Raw genomic sequence first — 14,993 nt, forward strand, 5'->3', positions numbered from 1 at the left:
CGTCATGAAAACTGTCTGGACTTTAGGCCCCCTTATGCCAAATGCGGTTTCCAGAAAAAGGATCCACTGCATATTTGGAAGCCCATCAACCAAAAGTTGTCTCGTCACTTTCGTGCATGAGATCTTTTCATTTGTGAAGAGTATATTATTTTGCTTAATTATGGGCTTAGAAGAGATGGCATAGAGCAGTGGAAAAAGCATGAGCTGGGAGTCAGAGCGACCTGGGTCTGAATCATGGCTCTGCCATCCGCGAGCTGTGGGACCTTGGCTGGGTGGGCCTCAGTCTCCTTGAACATGAATGGAGAATAATCTTGTAATAATGACCTATATTGTTGGGCAGTTGTTAGGACTCGATTGTTAATGCATGTCAAGAACCTTGTCTTATTCTGCTATTCAGATATTTAATAATCAGTAACTAGTATTAACAAAATGTCTGACTTTTAACATGATAACATTTGGTAAATGAAATTTCATGTTCACTGCAGAAATATATATGTAGTTATATGTTATGTATAATCTTTTTTTGCAGGGAAATATACTGTTGATTTTAAATTTCCATTTCCCAGTGGAAATTGCTGTTATTCCATATCAAAACACCTCCCCAGGCTCATTTTCCTTCTTAGATGGAGCCTCACTGTACCCTACTGGTCCTGATTTTCAGCACCTTGACAAATGGTTTTTAAATACTTACAGTATATCTGTAATCATTTATGCCATGATTAATTATTCTTTTCTTAAGGAAAAGTGCATCCATAAAGGAGATAGGATTATCTCTATCAGTCACTCACTGCCTAAGACTTAAGTTATCATCTCCAGTATGGCGATAATATTTAACCCATGTATCTTACAAAGGTGTTTTTTTTTCCCCACTGGAAAAAAAAATCAGATAAGATCATAAGTGGGGAAGAATTTTCTACGTTATAAGTAGATATGTAAATTCGAGTTGTGACGTAATTTTTGCTATAGATCCTTTTACAGCAGATAGGAAATTTCTTTGTGCTCTGGCCACCTGCCTGGGAGTCACCTTGAGGTTACTTAGAGACTTTCTCCACCACCGGATGTTAGGAGATTGGGCAACTTGCTTGAGTAATTTTCTCCTCTGACTCACGTTCCTTGCGGTCCCCATAGTGACCTGTGTACTACCCAGGGGCTATTAAGGAATAGCCCCAAACTTTCAGCTTAGTCTTTTTTTACACAACTTCTAGTACTACCTACCTCAGTGGCCACAGAACAAATCTGTGCAGCTGTTGAATTTGGGTTTGTTGAAATATGAGTACACACTGTTGGAAGGACATAGAGTCTCCACTCTAATGAAACTCTTTCTGTGGATACCAATCTCTCCATAAGGCCCAGTTGGGGTAGAAGAGCATAGTTAATACATAGCATGAATACTAACACGTCATCCAGAGATAAATTTTAGGTATACTTGACCATCTTTCTTTCCTTACTTTCTCTGTGTCTGCTTTCTCTCTCTCTCTCTCTCTCCCCCTCTCCCCCTCTCCCTCCCTTCTTCCCTCCCTCCCTTCCTACTACACTACAACTTTTTAAATCCCTTCTGTTTCCTACTTCCTTTTTACTACACTCTTTCCCAGTCAGTAGACCCACCATGGCATTCCCAGGCATAAGTCATTACTTTTGTTACATGTACTCAGAGTGCAACAGTTGTAGAGATCTAGTCCAGGTCTGAGATTCTAATCCCTTGCTCTGTATTATAATTACCTGAAGGACTAAAAGATACTGATGTCTGGGTGTCAGTTAATATCTCAGGGAGGAGGGGGGGAGCTGGACCCTGAGGCTGAAGCTTTTAAAAAGCTTCCAGAAAGATTCTAACGTGAATTCAGCCTACACTGGTTGAAGATATTTGGAGAATGAAGATATGACAAAATGATTCTAAAAATAAACTAAAATAAGATTTATGGCTCAAAGAGCTGCAATCATGTGGTTTGGCCACACTTGCTTGTTTTCTGTCCATCAAATAACAAGTATTTTTTGAGAACCACAGAAAGAGCGGTTGGTTATGTCCAGTCAGAGCTTCTAGATGAGTTTCAAAGATAAGGCATGTGCCTCACTAAACCCTTTTATATACATTATGTCATTCAACCTTGTCAGCAAAGCTAGGAGGCCTTTTTATTCCTCCCAGTTTACAAATGAAGAATCAGAGGCACCAAGGGATTGCTTAAATAGCTCAAGTTTTGACCACTAGTTAGAAGTGGAGCCAAGAGGTATGAATATAGGCATTCTGCAGTCTTCCTTTTAATTATCATGTGATATACCTCCTCTCTACATTGAGAGATAAGATGAAAACACAGACATTTACTGGAGCAGTGGTTCTCAACCTTGGGTGCACTTTAGAGTCAGTGGGAGAGCTTTGCAAAAATGTCCTTTGCTCAGGTCACACCATGGACCAATTTAACCCCCCACCAGTCTCAAGAATGGAACCAAGACATCAATATTTTTTAAAGTGTCACAGGTGACAAAATTGAAAACTACTGAACTATAGGAAAGAGAGCAAAACAAATGAGAGTCATTAGGATAAGCTTCCTAGGTAATACTTCACCTGAACTTAGTATGAGACAGAATAATGCCCTCCCCTTGCCAAAGATGTCTGTTTCCTAATCTCAGGGACTTCTGAATATGTTACCTTATATGACAAAAGGGAAGTAGGGGTGTGGATACATTAAGGTTGTTAATTAGCTGATGTTAAAATGGGGAGTTAGTTTGGATTGTTCAGGTGGACCCCATGTACTCACATGGGTCCTTAACTGTGGAAAAAATAGGCAGAGGAAGGAGAACCAGAGAGGTGGTAACATGAGAAGGACTTGGCCTGATTTAGAGGGCTTTGAAGATGGAGAACAGACTTAAGGAGTACAGGTGGCCTTGAACTGGAAAAGATAAGGAAACAGATGCTACCCCAGAGCATCCAGGATGAACACAGCCTTGACAACATCTTGAGTTTAGTCTAATGAAACTCATTCTGGACTTCTGACCTCCAATACTATAAGAAAATGAATTCATATTGTTTAAACCCCTGTTCATGGTAATTTGTTTCAGCATCAATAAGAAATTAGCATGGTGTCTTAAAAAGGAAGAGTTTAGAGAAATGTGTGGTGAGTGTGAAAAATACCCATTTAACTGCAGATTTGATTTTCTGTATTTAAGTATCTATATACTGCCACACCGTACATCTCTGCCCTATACAGTGCATCTACAATGGTAGGCATCTGTAGCCTACAGTTGCATCATGATTCAAACCCAAACCTTTTGGACTCTAGAATCAGTGCTCATTCCAGTTACTTGTGTACTTTTCCTCAAGACTATTTGGCACAGTGATGGTTTTTCTGATCTCTGCTTTGAGCAAAAGGCAAGGAAGCATAATGTCACAGGGGACCTTAGAGCACAGAGAAAACAGATCCTCATTCAAGATGCTTAAAGGAACAAATCACCTCTAATTACTTGGATGTTTAAGGAAGATTGATCTGAGAGTTGTGTGCAAGAAGTATTAAAGTAAATGAAGGTGGGATAGACAGATCAGTTAAGAAGCTCCACAACAACCTGAGGGTTTGAATTCTGAATGGCTGTGGTAACAATGGTAGGAGAACTTGAGGAGAGGATGAATCCAGGAAACCTGGAGAAGAAAATCAACCCAAGGGAAATCACGCTACTTGAGAAGGACAAAGGAAAGACAGTCAAAGACAGCTCCAAATTCTCAGCTGTGGCAGACTTAAAGGGTGGTTGGTAGTGCCCCTGACAGAATTGAAGGTGCTAGAAAACAGAACAAATTTGGTCTAAGTGGGATGGGATAGAACAATGGCATATAATAAAGAATTTGGTTGGCCTTTGTTCATGGAAGGGATACTCTAATCCTTGGACTATCCCAAGTAATAAATAATACTGTTTTTATGCTAATGAAATGGCTCAAGGTAGGCCCCTAGATAATTTTTAGAGAGTTGGGACTTTGAGCAATCTACATCTGTGGCATGGAGAAGGGCTGGAAATTGAGTTCAATCAATCATGCTCATGTAATGAAACCCCAATAAAAACTCCAGACAGTGGAGCTTTCTGGTTTGTAAACACATTATTGCTGTGCTGGGAGGGTGATGCACATCTGATTCTCCAGGGAGAGAGCACAGAAGCTCCATATCTGGGACCCTTCCAGATCTTAGCCCTAGGAGTATCCTTTATAAAAAGTATAATCATAAGTATAGTGTTTCCTGAGTTCTGAGAGTCATTCCAGCAAATCATTGAATCTGGGGGCATGGGAACCCCCCTTTTTTTGTATCTAGTCTGTCAGAAGTTTTCATGGCCTGAAGAACCCTGAGGCTTGTGGCTGTCTGGTGGCTAACTTCTGAAATGGAGGCAGTCTTGTGGAAGACTTAACCTATGAGGTCTGTGCTACCTCTGGCTTGTTACTGTCAGAATTGAATTTCTGTTCACCTACTTGGGGTGGAAACAGAATAGGTGGATACTGCATGGCATAAATGTCTGTGGGCAAAACTCAATAATTGTGTGAAACTAATTTCTCCTCAACACCAAGGCCAAAAGAAAATGCTGAGGACATTAAATACAACATTAAAATACTCACACCTTGCTTCTTAATTGACCATTCTGACTTCCCTAATGTCTTTGAGCCAGTGTGATAGAATGAAATATCGGATTCTAAAAGACAAAATGGAGTTTCTGTTATTCACTTGCAATGAAATGGTGGGCATCTAACTTATTGTCTTTGGGCCATAGCCCTTTATCTTTAAAACGGGAGTATTAAGGCCTAATTTGTAAAGCTGTTAAGAGAATGAACATAAAAAGGTAAGATATTGGCACGACAGGTATTCCGTGAATGTTACTTTCAGCTGTCCTTTAAGATTATTTCCAATTGGAATGGTTCCTTCTGAGCGAGATTTTCTTTTATACAGTTCATCAAAAGGAAGTCAAAGTGATTGATGTGGCTTCACTGAACATTCAGTGAACTATCTGACTTTGGGGGGATATGCTGACTCAACCTCTCAAATGTCAGTGGCTGTTAGAGAGTTTCATCTTAAAGAGGGTCTTACTTTAATTGAAAAATTCACAATGTCTGCTGTGCCTATGAAGGGAAAACATCCCTACAATGCCTGCATCTACTCTCTCTATGATTTCTGCAATAGCTTGGTGCCACATTTGTCAAAACCCATCTTGCTGCAGGTGCACTGTGTCTATACTCTGTATACTCTGAACAGCACCATTCCCATTGGAATACCATAGTGGTATTCACTGACTTGCCTAGGGAGGCCCAGCATGTCTGGGGCCCAGAATAAAACCCAGGCCTGTAAATGCCTTCTTGTCCCCTCAACTGCCTCCTCCTGACTTGCCCTCTCTTCCATTTTGTGGTGAAGTGGTTACGGCTCTGAACCAAATGACCAGCATAGTTTCCTGGAGGAACGCCCATTTATCATTTCCCTCAAACAATCACACAAAATGGTTGGGTGTCATCCCTCGTGTGAATTTATGTCTTATGAAGGAATAAGTTTTTAAAAACACTTGTTTATTATGCCAAGTACTGTGATAGAAACTTATGTGGAATGACCAGATAAGCTTCTGAGGTTTTATTCTATCAATGGTGCAGACAGGAAGGCTGAGCCCCAAACCAATCACACCATTTAGGAGAAGAGACAGGATTTAAAATTAGGCGTGTCTCCTAATCCCTTTTTTCTTTTACTGAAGGTTTATTAACTCACATGGACCCACTTCTGAGAAAGACAGCTACTTATTTCTAGGTAGAATCTGCTCTTATTTTTCTTTTATTCCCGGACCCCATTTTATTTTTTCTAGAAACTTCATTATGATATTCCCTATTCTTTAAATGTGGCTTAGTCAACAGCATATTTTCAAATAATTAGGGAAAGATATAGTGCCAGCTACACCCAAGTGCCAGTCTGTTGGCTTTAAGTCTTTTTTATACCCAGTCTTAACTCCATGGTTGGGTTTAAACAAAAATTTATTCTGGAGGCTTTAGCAAAGCTTACTTCTTTTGCCATCCTCTCTTAGTAAGCAAATCCTGGATGCTTTCCTTGCCACGAGTGCTTAATGGCAGAGTACATCTTGTCACCATCCAAGGCAGATCCTTTTGAGTGGCATATTCTCGTGGCTGGAGGGAAAAATCTGATCCAGATCCCACAAAAAACAGATGGAGTTTTCCATGCAAAACCATTACTCTGGGATTCCTGGCTAGTGGATTTCTGTTTTTCAAATTGTGGGTTTTTTTTTTTTTTTCTTCTTCTTCTTCTTCTTGACTCTTGCTCTCTATCTCAGGAGTGATGTTCGATACCTCAAGCTTAAATCTAAAGGTGCAATTGGGGTTGGTCATTGGAAGGATGTATAAGACTTGAGATAGCTGGGACTAGATCAGGCAAATATACCCAGTCCAAGCACAATATAATAATATAAATCCCAAATGAAAGAATGGTGGATGTTAGGGGAAGTCAGCTGAAGGCTGTTGGCTTCTAGTAAAATGATGATGGTGATTTGATAACTGGGTTACTGGGATATAATGAGATGATGTCTGTAATAGTCTTAAGGGTGGGACTTTGTTCCTCACAAGTTCTCAATAAATGACATTTACTGTGAGTACCAAGGTCAATGTAGAAACAATGGCAAATCAGATGAATCAGTCACTTCCTAGCTTTTGCCTTTATAAAACATTGTTTTCTAACAACCTAAATGGACCCATATCTAACAGAAAAGCATTTAATAAGTTATAGTGATGATTATTATTATTGCTGTTGATATCATTACCATAACATCAGCATCAAGGGAGACAGTTAAATTGTCAGGTGCTAAATGCAAGGATAGGCACATACATGATGGGATTAAACACACTCCAGAGAGAAAGCTGGTGGTTCCCCATCTTTGTTAGGAAAAGCATAAAGTAAAACAAGAGTCTTGATAGGACTGAGAAACTCCGAGTTCTGATAGAAGCTGTGCAACTTAATTTCTTGCAGCCTCATTTGGATTCTTAAGGATTAGATATAATGTTTTCCAAAATTGCCCAATAAGAATTCTGGCACCCGAGTCCTGACCCATGACTCAGAATCATTCTGGGAGGATGCTAGAGAATGTACATTTTGAATAAACATCCCAAGTGATCCTCATGATTAGGTTAAGTTTGGTAAACAGTAGGTTGAATTAAAGGCCACCTGCTCTAAAATTCCAAGAAAGTAAAAGTTTCCATTAAACAAACCATTTTGCCCAATCTCGATGTCAGAGTGAGAGCTATTAAGTGCAGAAATTGGGTTCTGGTGTCTGTGTGTGCTGTGTTCATGTGTATGCATGCATGTGTGCACATACATATATGCTGTGTGTTCATATCTGTGCACATGTGTGATGTGCTTGTGTGTGTATGTACGTGTGTGTATGTGTGTTAAGGGAATCACTGTAGCAATAAGATGCTTTAAAAATGCTTAAATACAAGGTTATCACTCTCCAGGATGGTTTAGGAATGGCTGGACCAAGGCAGGAGAGATGAATAGATGACCTCATGTCTTTCAGAAACCTATGATTGCATGAGAACGACACAGGTTTTATGCATGATCTGTCCTGTTTACCTCCTCTTGTCTGAAGTCAGTGAGTCATGAAAAACCAAAATTGCTATTGAAATGTCAATTTGGAAGATGTCTTTGTTTTAGTTAGAAGGATTTTTGTGGAAATATGACTTAAGCTTTTGTGTCTCAAAAGATGAGGTGGATTTCCCTGGGAAAAGACTCAAGAAAACCCAAGGAAATGGGAGACTTATTTTGTATTAAATATTTGGAAAAGGACAGAATCTCAATCCATTAGTCATAACCAAATGCCCAGTGATGGTGCTCTTCCTCTGATGACTCTCCTGGAAAGATTAATGGTTTTTACTGTGATCTTTCCTTTCCACTCTGGGCTCCCACCTGCAGTCTGGGTTGCCTACTTACCTCATGGCTGAACTATTCTAATAGTCAAACTCATCTGGTTTAATAATCTCTAACCTATTCCTGCTCCAATCCATTTTATTCACTCCCGTCAGAATAATCTTCTTAAAATTCTACTTTTGCAAACATCAAAATCTTTCTTAAAACTTTAATGGTTCCTATTGTGTTTATAGGTGAATATTATCTAATTAAGTGTTCTCAGATGGAACCTGGCAAGCATCACAGCTCCTCTAATCCACACACCTTTGTCTGACATTCAAAGACCTCTTACTTACTCTATATATTAGTCAGGGCTCCTGTTTATGAATTACAGAAACTAGCTTGGGGGAAAAGGGAAAGCCAATGATTCACAAAACTAAATAGTAGGAAGAAAATATGTGGCTAGAACCAGGGACTTGAACATCATCAGGATTCCTTGCTTGTCTCTCTTCCTTGTTCTCTCTGATAGCTTCCATTCTTTGTGGCCTCTGGCAACTTTAGCCTCACACTTCTATAGATTTCCATTGGACAGAAAAAAATTTTCTTTAAGTAATTCCAAATGCACACATCATAAGGAAGGTCTCTTACTGAATACCTTGGGGGTAGCAATAGGAAGAGTTGGGGGTACAGAAAGAGAGGCAGTTATTGTCAGGCTCCATTGGAACTATGTGGTTGAATTGGGGGTGGGATGGGAGACAGCAGTTCCCTAAAGAAAGGAGGTGTTACCAGACTAAACTGAAGAGTTCTGTGTAGATGAGCAGTTAATTTTACAGCCCACTGGATGCTACCAATAAACTAATTTGAGCTTATTTTATAGTACACTTTGAATTTTTAGGTAAACTACATGAGTCTAGACAATGTTTCCTCAACATGTTATGTACATTTTAGCCTGTATGGCTTTTCTAATACAATTCCTTATGTCTATATCCCACCTCATTCTCTATGCCTAGATGTGCCTACAGGACTAAGTTGAAGTTATTGCTTCTTGGTCTGCCCTGGGCTTCAGAGATGACATTTGATGAATGTGCCATGTTTATGCAATTCAATTGGTACTAAGTATATCCTGTCTGGTATTAGCAATTACTCTCTCATATATAGATCCTGTCTCTCCAACTCGATTCTAGCCATCTTCAGGACAGATGTATTTAAACTCAGTGGCAGAGATCATTGCTGCTGCTTAATATCACTGTTAAATCCCTGTTTTATAGTTTCCTAGATTTGAGGAGAGATAAATTTGGAAAATAACAGCAAGAAAGTCAAAGAATTAGAGCATATGGTTGTATTCAATATCAACAATCATAATTATATTTATTGAACTGATAGCAGCTGCTGTTTTGAACTTTGATCAAGAGAAGAGAATAGTAAAAGTTTATATCTCAGATTGAGTTTGGACAACTGTTTAGGAAACATCTCCAATGATGCTAAACATTTGAAAAGGAGCTACTCCTAGGGCTATTGGTCTCTGCATTGGCAAAATGCATAGAGTTCTCTGTTCTAGGGCTCTTCCTTTCCCTCACACCTATTTCTGCACCTGAGCACTGAGCATAAACACCACTGTATTTGACAGAGATAGTTTCACAAATAGTAAATTAGAACAACCCAAGACTATGCTCCTGGGAGTAATGATAGTTTGCCACTATATCTCTTGCTTAGAACTGGTATAAAGTGCACTGTACTGAGTACTACAATTTGGCACACAAAAATATTATTTTCAGTGGATTAACAAATTAGATTTTCAGTATATGAATAAAATACTAAAGATGGTCTATTGAATAAGAGGCTTAACAAAATAGAATAGAAAACCATGATTAGTAAGTAAAAACTTCCTGGAATATTTTACATGACTGGTCTAGAATCAGGATTTCAAAACCATTTCTTGGTCTGTATTCTTTAGTCCATAATACCAACCCATCAAAAATACTTTACAACTGTGTAAGGTTCTGGATCAACAAGAGGATACAGTTGATCTGGATTAAATGAGGATAGTTTGAATTCCCATCTGATCTTTCACATCAAGTTTTTAAACAGCAGAATTGACCAGGTTCTAACTTCTTCCTGCGAAGAATGCAGAGAGCTAGAATTGGTGATGTTCTCAATCTTACAAATAACCAAACTAAATTCAACTTTGTGACTTAAAAAAATCGATTGGACGTACACCACCAAGAGTGAACCCTAATGTAAACTGTGGACTTTGAGTGATAATGATGTGTCCAGGTAGGTTCATCAGTTATAACAAATGCACTGCTGTGGTAAATGATGTTGAGAGTAAAGGAAGCTATGCATGTGCAAGGGCAGGAAGTATGTGAGAAATCTCTGTACCTTCCTTTTAATTCTTCTGTGAACTTAAAACTTCTCTTAAAAAATAGTCTTAATTTAAAGCAAACAAACAAGCACTCATTAGACCCCTGAGGTCACGGAACAAAAAACTGGCCCAAAATCTGAAAAGAGAAAGTGATTCCAGGGAGAGAGGACATATGAATATGTGCTTACTTGGAGCAGATGCAATGGGACACAAATAAGAAGAGCTCACTAGGATAGCTGAAAAGTTGATGAAGGCTATGTGTGGGCTGGTGGAATAGTGTAGAACTGGGTGCTGCAGAAACTGGAGGAGTCGGCACACTTTTTGTTGCTTTGCAACCTTGGCAGCTTCTCAGGTGAAATCTGAAATTGGTCCCCATATACAGAGGGCAAGGAAAGACTAAAGAAAGACCACTCTAGGTGGTAGATAGCAGGCTTAATAAGCAAGGGAATTATATACAAGGCTAGTCTTGGGCAGCTACAAGATGAGTAGATCTCTACACCTGCGCATCAGATTCTTAAAGTTTAGGAGACCTGACTGGGGTTCTGTTATGTATTCAGTCCCTATAGTCCCATTGACACATTGCTTTCTTGGGGCCACATCCTAGAAATGGCCTCCACTGTGGGAATGGTGGGAAGAATTTACATTTCAAGGACAGGGATTAAGTGAGGAGCCTCTAATTGCCTTTGTCCAACTAACAGGTCAACCAGAGCAGGTCCACTTGATGACTTCCTCCAACACTTTTGCAGGCTCTTTCTCCATGAATCCCATTGAGTATTCACAGAATAGGTAGGGAAGAACCACAGGATCTTGGAGGGAGGGGCAGTAGCCCTGTAGGGAGATGGGTAAGACCCCTCACCCATAAGAATAAAAATATTAATATAGCAGGGGAAAGGGAAAACCCACTAGCTCTAGAACATTGGTGAACACTCATTACAACTGAAGAAAAGGAACAGAAGGTGAGAAAAAGTCTAGTCTTGGGACAAGGTCAGGATTAAGTGCTGAACGCACAACTGGCAGACTTCAAATGACAGTAACAGCAAGATGCTACTGGGAAAGGAATGGGAAAGGAACAAGAATATGCAGATAGAAGCTTTTGAGGAACAGCTCATGGGGAAGATCTAAAACTCAAACAGGCATTGCTCTGATACACATCCACCACCCTAGAAACAAGCTATCTATAGGAATTTGAAACCCCTGATGTACTGAGTATAACCATTGCAAGAAGAAAGGAAAAGAAGAAGAAAAGAAATTAATTGACAAGATAAGTGAATTACTAACTGGATTAATGCAAAACCTTCCTTTATAATTCTAGCAGAAGGAAAAGCATGCCCATATCCAGGTATATAAACTATTTTCCCCAGTTTCTACTGATCTACACAACATATTTGACTTTTAACAAAAAAATGATAAGACATAGAAAAAGGCAAGGAAAGCTAGTATACTCCCATGTAATAGAGTAATCATCAGAAATAATTTTCAGCTTTACTATAAAGTACAAGTAATTAAGACAGTATATTAGGTGAAAGGATAGATTTACAAATAAATGGAATAGAATAGAGAATCTGGGAGTGACTCACACAATATAATCATCTGATTTTTAACACAGATTCAAAGGCATTTAAGTGGAAAAATGCTAGTCTTTTCAATAAATCATGTTGGAACAGAAGGAGGATCATATGTAAAGAAGGTGGCAGATGGGGGGGGGCTTCAATACATATCTCACATCTTATATAGAAATTAACTCAGCTAAAGGGCTAGTATCTAAGATCTATAAAGTACTTATCAAACCTAACACCCAGAAAATAAATAATCCACTCAAGAAATAGGCAGAAGACATGAACACACATTTCTCTAAGGAAAACATGAAAATGGTCAACAGAAACATGAAAAATGCTCAACATCACTTGTCATCAGGGAAATACAAATCAAAACTACTATGAGATAACACTTTACACCAGTGAGAATGGCTAAAATTAATAAGTCAGAAAACAACAAATGTTGGTGAGGATGTGGAGAAAATGGAACCCTCTTACACTGTCGGTGGGAATGCAAGCTGGTGCATCCACTCTGGAAAACAGAGTGGAGTTTCCTCAAGAAGTTAAAAATAGACCTACCCTATAACCCAGCAATTGCACTAGTAGGTATTTACCACAAAGATACAAATGTAGTGATATGAAGGGGCACCTGCACTCTAATGTTTATAGCAGCAATGTCCACAATAGCCAAATTTTGGAAAGAACCCAGATGTCCATCAACAGATGAATGGATAAAGAAGATATATATGTACATCATGGAATATTATTCAGCCATCAAAGAGGATGAAATCTTACCATTTACATCAACATGGATGGAACTGGGGAGTAATAACGCTGAGCAAAATAAGTCAATCAGAGAAAGACAATTATATGCTTTCACTCGTATAAGGAATATAAGAAATAGAGCAGAGGATAATAGGGGAAGGGAGGAAAAACTGAATGGGAGGAAATAAGAGAGGGAGACAAATGATGAAAGACTCTTGACTCTAGAAAACAAACAGGGTTGCTGGAGGGAAGGTGGATGAGGGGATGGGGTAACTGGGTGATGGGAATTAAGAAGGGCACGTGATATGATGAGCTTTGGGTGTTACAAGCAACAGATGAATTACTGAACTCTACATCTGAAACTAATGACGTACTATATGTTGGCTAATTGAATTTAAATTAAAAAATAATTCAGTTACAAAGGTTAATATCAACAGTAATTAGTCTTGCTGATATCACTGGCCCCTGATATGATATGATATATGAGAAGGGCCATTCATTACCCACATGATATTCTCCAGATCCCTAACATCAGTCCATTCATGAGAAAACATCAGAAAGACTGAAATTGAGTCATACTTTACAAAATAGCTCACTAGGGATACTTTACACTGTCTTTTCAGTGATTCTATAAATCTGATGTTGTTTTAAAATTAAGTTTTAGAAAAAGACTGTTTGAGGAAATATACCTGCCCTACGACCCAGCAATTGCACTGTTGGGGATTTACCCCAAAGATACAAATGCAATGAAACGCCGGGACACCTGCACCCCGATGTTTCTAGCAGCAATGGCCACTATAGCCAAACTGTGGAAGGAGCCTCGGTGTCCAACGAAAGATGAATGGATAAAGAAGATGTGGTTTATGTATACAATGGAATATTACTCAGCTATTAGAAATGACAAATACCCAACATTTGCTTCAACGTGGATGGAACTGGAGGGTATTATGCTGAGTGAAGTAAGTCAGTCGGAGAAGGACAAACATTATATGTTCTCATTCATTTGGGGAATATAAATAATAGTGAAAGGGAAAATAAGGGAAGGGAGAAGAAATGTGTGGGAAATATCAGAAAGGGAGACAGAACGTAAAGACTGCTAACTCTGGGAAACGAACTAGGGGTGGTAGAAGGGGAGGAGGGCGGGGGGTGGGAGTGAATGGGTGACGGGCACTGGGTATTATTCTGTATGTTAGTAAATTGAACACCAATAAAAAAAAAAAAAAAAAAAAGTTTTAGAAAAAGAGAAATGGATGTGAAGTCACCTGCCATATTTCCCTTGGAGGAGAAGGTTGAGGTAGAGTGAACCCAAAGCAACAACCAGGAAAGCCAAAGAAATTGGCATTTCAGTGATTTATACTTGATGCCATTAACTTTCAAATGTTTCTCAAGCCTACCCGGTGTGAGTAGGTCATTTTATTTTCTGTTAATAGGAACTCTGATGGAAGCACTAGAGCTTCTGAAGGAGAAACACAGGCTTCTTGTTAACTCTTGTTCAGCTGCTTATACCTTCAACACTTAATTCCTACAATTGTTTTCACTTCAAGTGATGTTGGGATTCTGATTCTCTGAGTTTGAGCCTCTTGACTTCATTTCTGCTTTTTATTTCCCCAGATTTATGCGTTTCTCTGGTGTTTACCTGGATCTGCCCTTCTGTCAAAGTGGTCATAACTGATGTGATTTTACAAAGGTAGGGCTGATCAGCAACAACATTATACTGTAAGTCATGGTTTTGACGTTTGTAACCCACAAAATGATGAGATGGAATCAACCATGCTCACAGTGACATCCCCTTTTCGGGAACTGAAAAAGACAGACCTGCACTGGCCATTTCTTTACACCAGTCCCATTCTAGGACAACCAGAGTCTCTATCCCAGGAGTTTGATTTTGGGCCTACCAGGATGATTTCCTCATCTCAAGATCCTTAATTACATCTTATAAAGACCTTTTTTTTTTTCTTTTTAAAATTTGATTTATTTATTCATGAGAGATATATAGAGAGAGGCAGAGGGAGAAGCAGGCTCCATGCAGGGAGCCCAACATGGGCCTCGATTCCAGGACTCCAGGATCATGCCCTGGGCTGAAGGCCGGTGCTAAACTGCTGAGCCACCCGGGAATCCCCAGACCCTTTTTCTAAATAAAGTAACAAAGGCTCTGGAGGTTATGATGTGAAGATATTTTTGGAGAGCACCATCATTCAACCCAATATCCCACCCTTCCAATTATTCTGTTAAACTAAGTAGTACCAGTTTCCCTTACTTGTGATTAAGAAAACCTAGTTTGAAAAAAAAAAAAAAAAAAGAAAACCTAGTTTGGTGTCTCAGTGCTAGCCATGGCAGTTGTAAGTGGTTTGCACCACCTATATGCTACTCTTGACTTCAGAAATTCTCTAATTTCAATGTGGTAAGTTTCTTTGGAACTTATTGAAAATACAAGTTTCTGTCCTCTTCCCCAGCTTCTTAATAAATCGGTCCAGGAATCTG

At 39.2% G+C, this 14,993-nt stretch overlaps 1 long non-coding RNA gene across 6 annotated transcripts in view; it reads left to right on the top strand.

Moving 5' to 3' along the window:
- Window positions 1-14,993, top strand: part of LOC140603751 (uncharacterized) — a 285,757-nt gene that overhangs the window by 244,409 nt on the left and 26,355 nt on the right. For all 6 annotated transcript variants that reach the window (XR_012006742.1, XR_012006741.1, XR_012006744.1 and 3 more), the window contains one exon: window positions 14,124-14,199. This is a non-coding gene — a long non-coding RNA (uncharacterized lncRNA). The remainder of the gene's footprint in view (window positions 1-14,123; window positions 14,200-14,993) is intronic.

This window comes from Canis lupus, chromosome 14 (assembly GCF_048164855.1).
Source record: "Canis lupus baileyi chromosome 14, mCanLup2.hap1, whole genome shotgun sequence".
Classification (NCBI taxonomy): domain Eukaryota; kingdom Metazoa; phylum Chordata; class Mammalia; order Carnivora; family Canidae; genus Canis; species Canis lupus.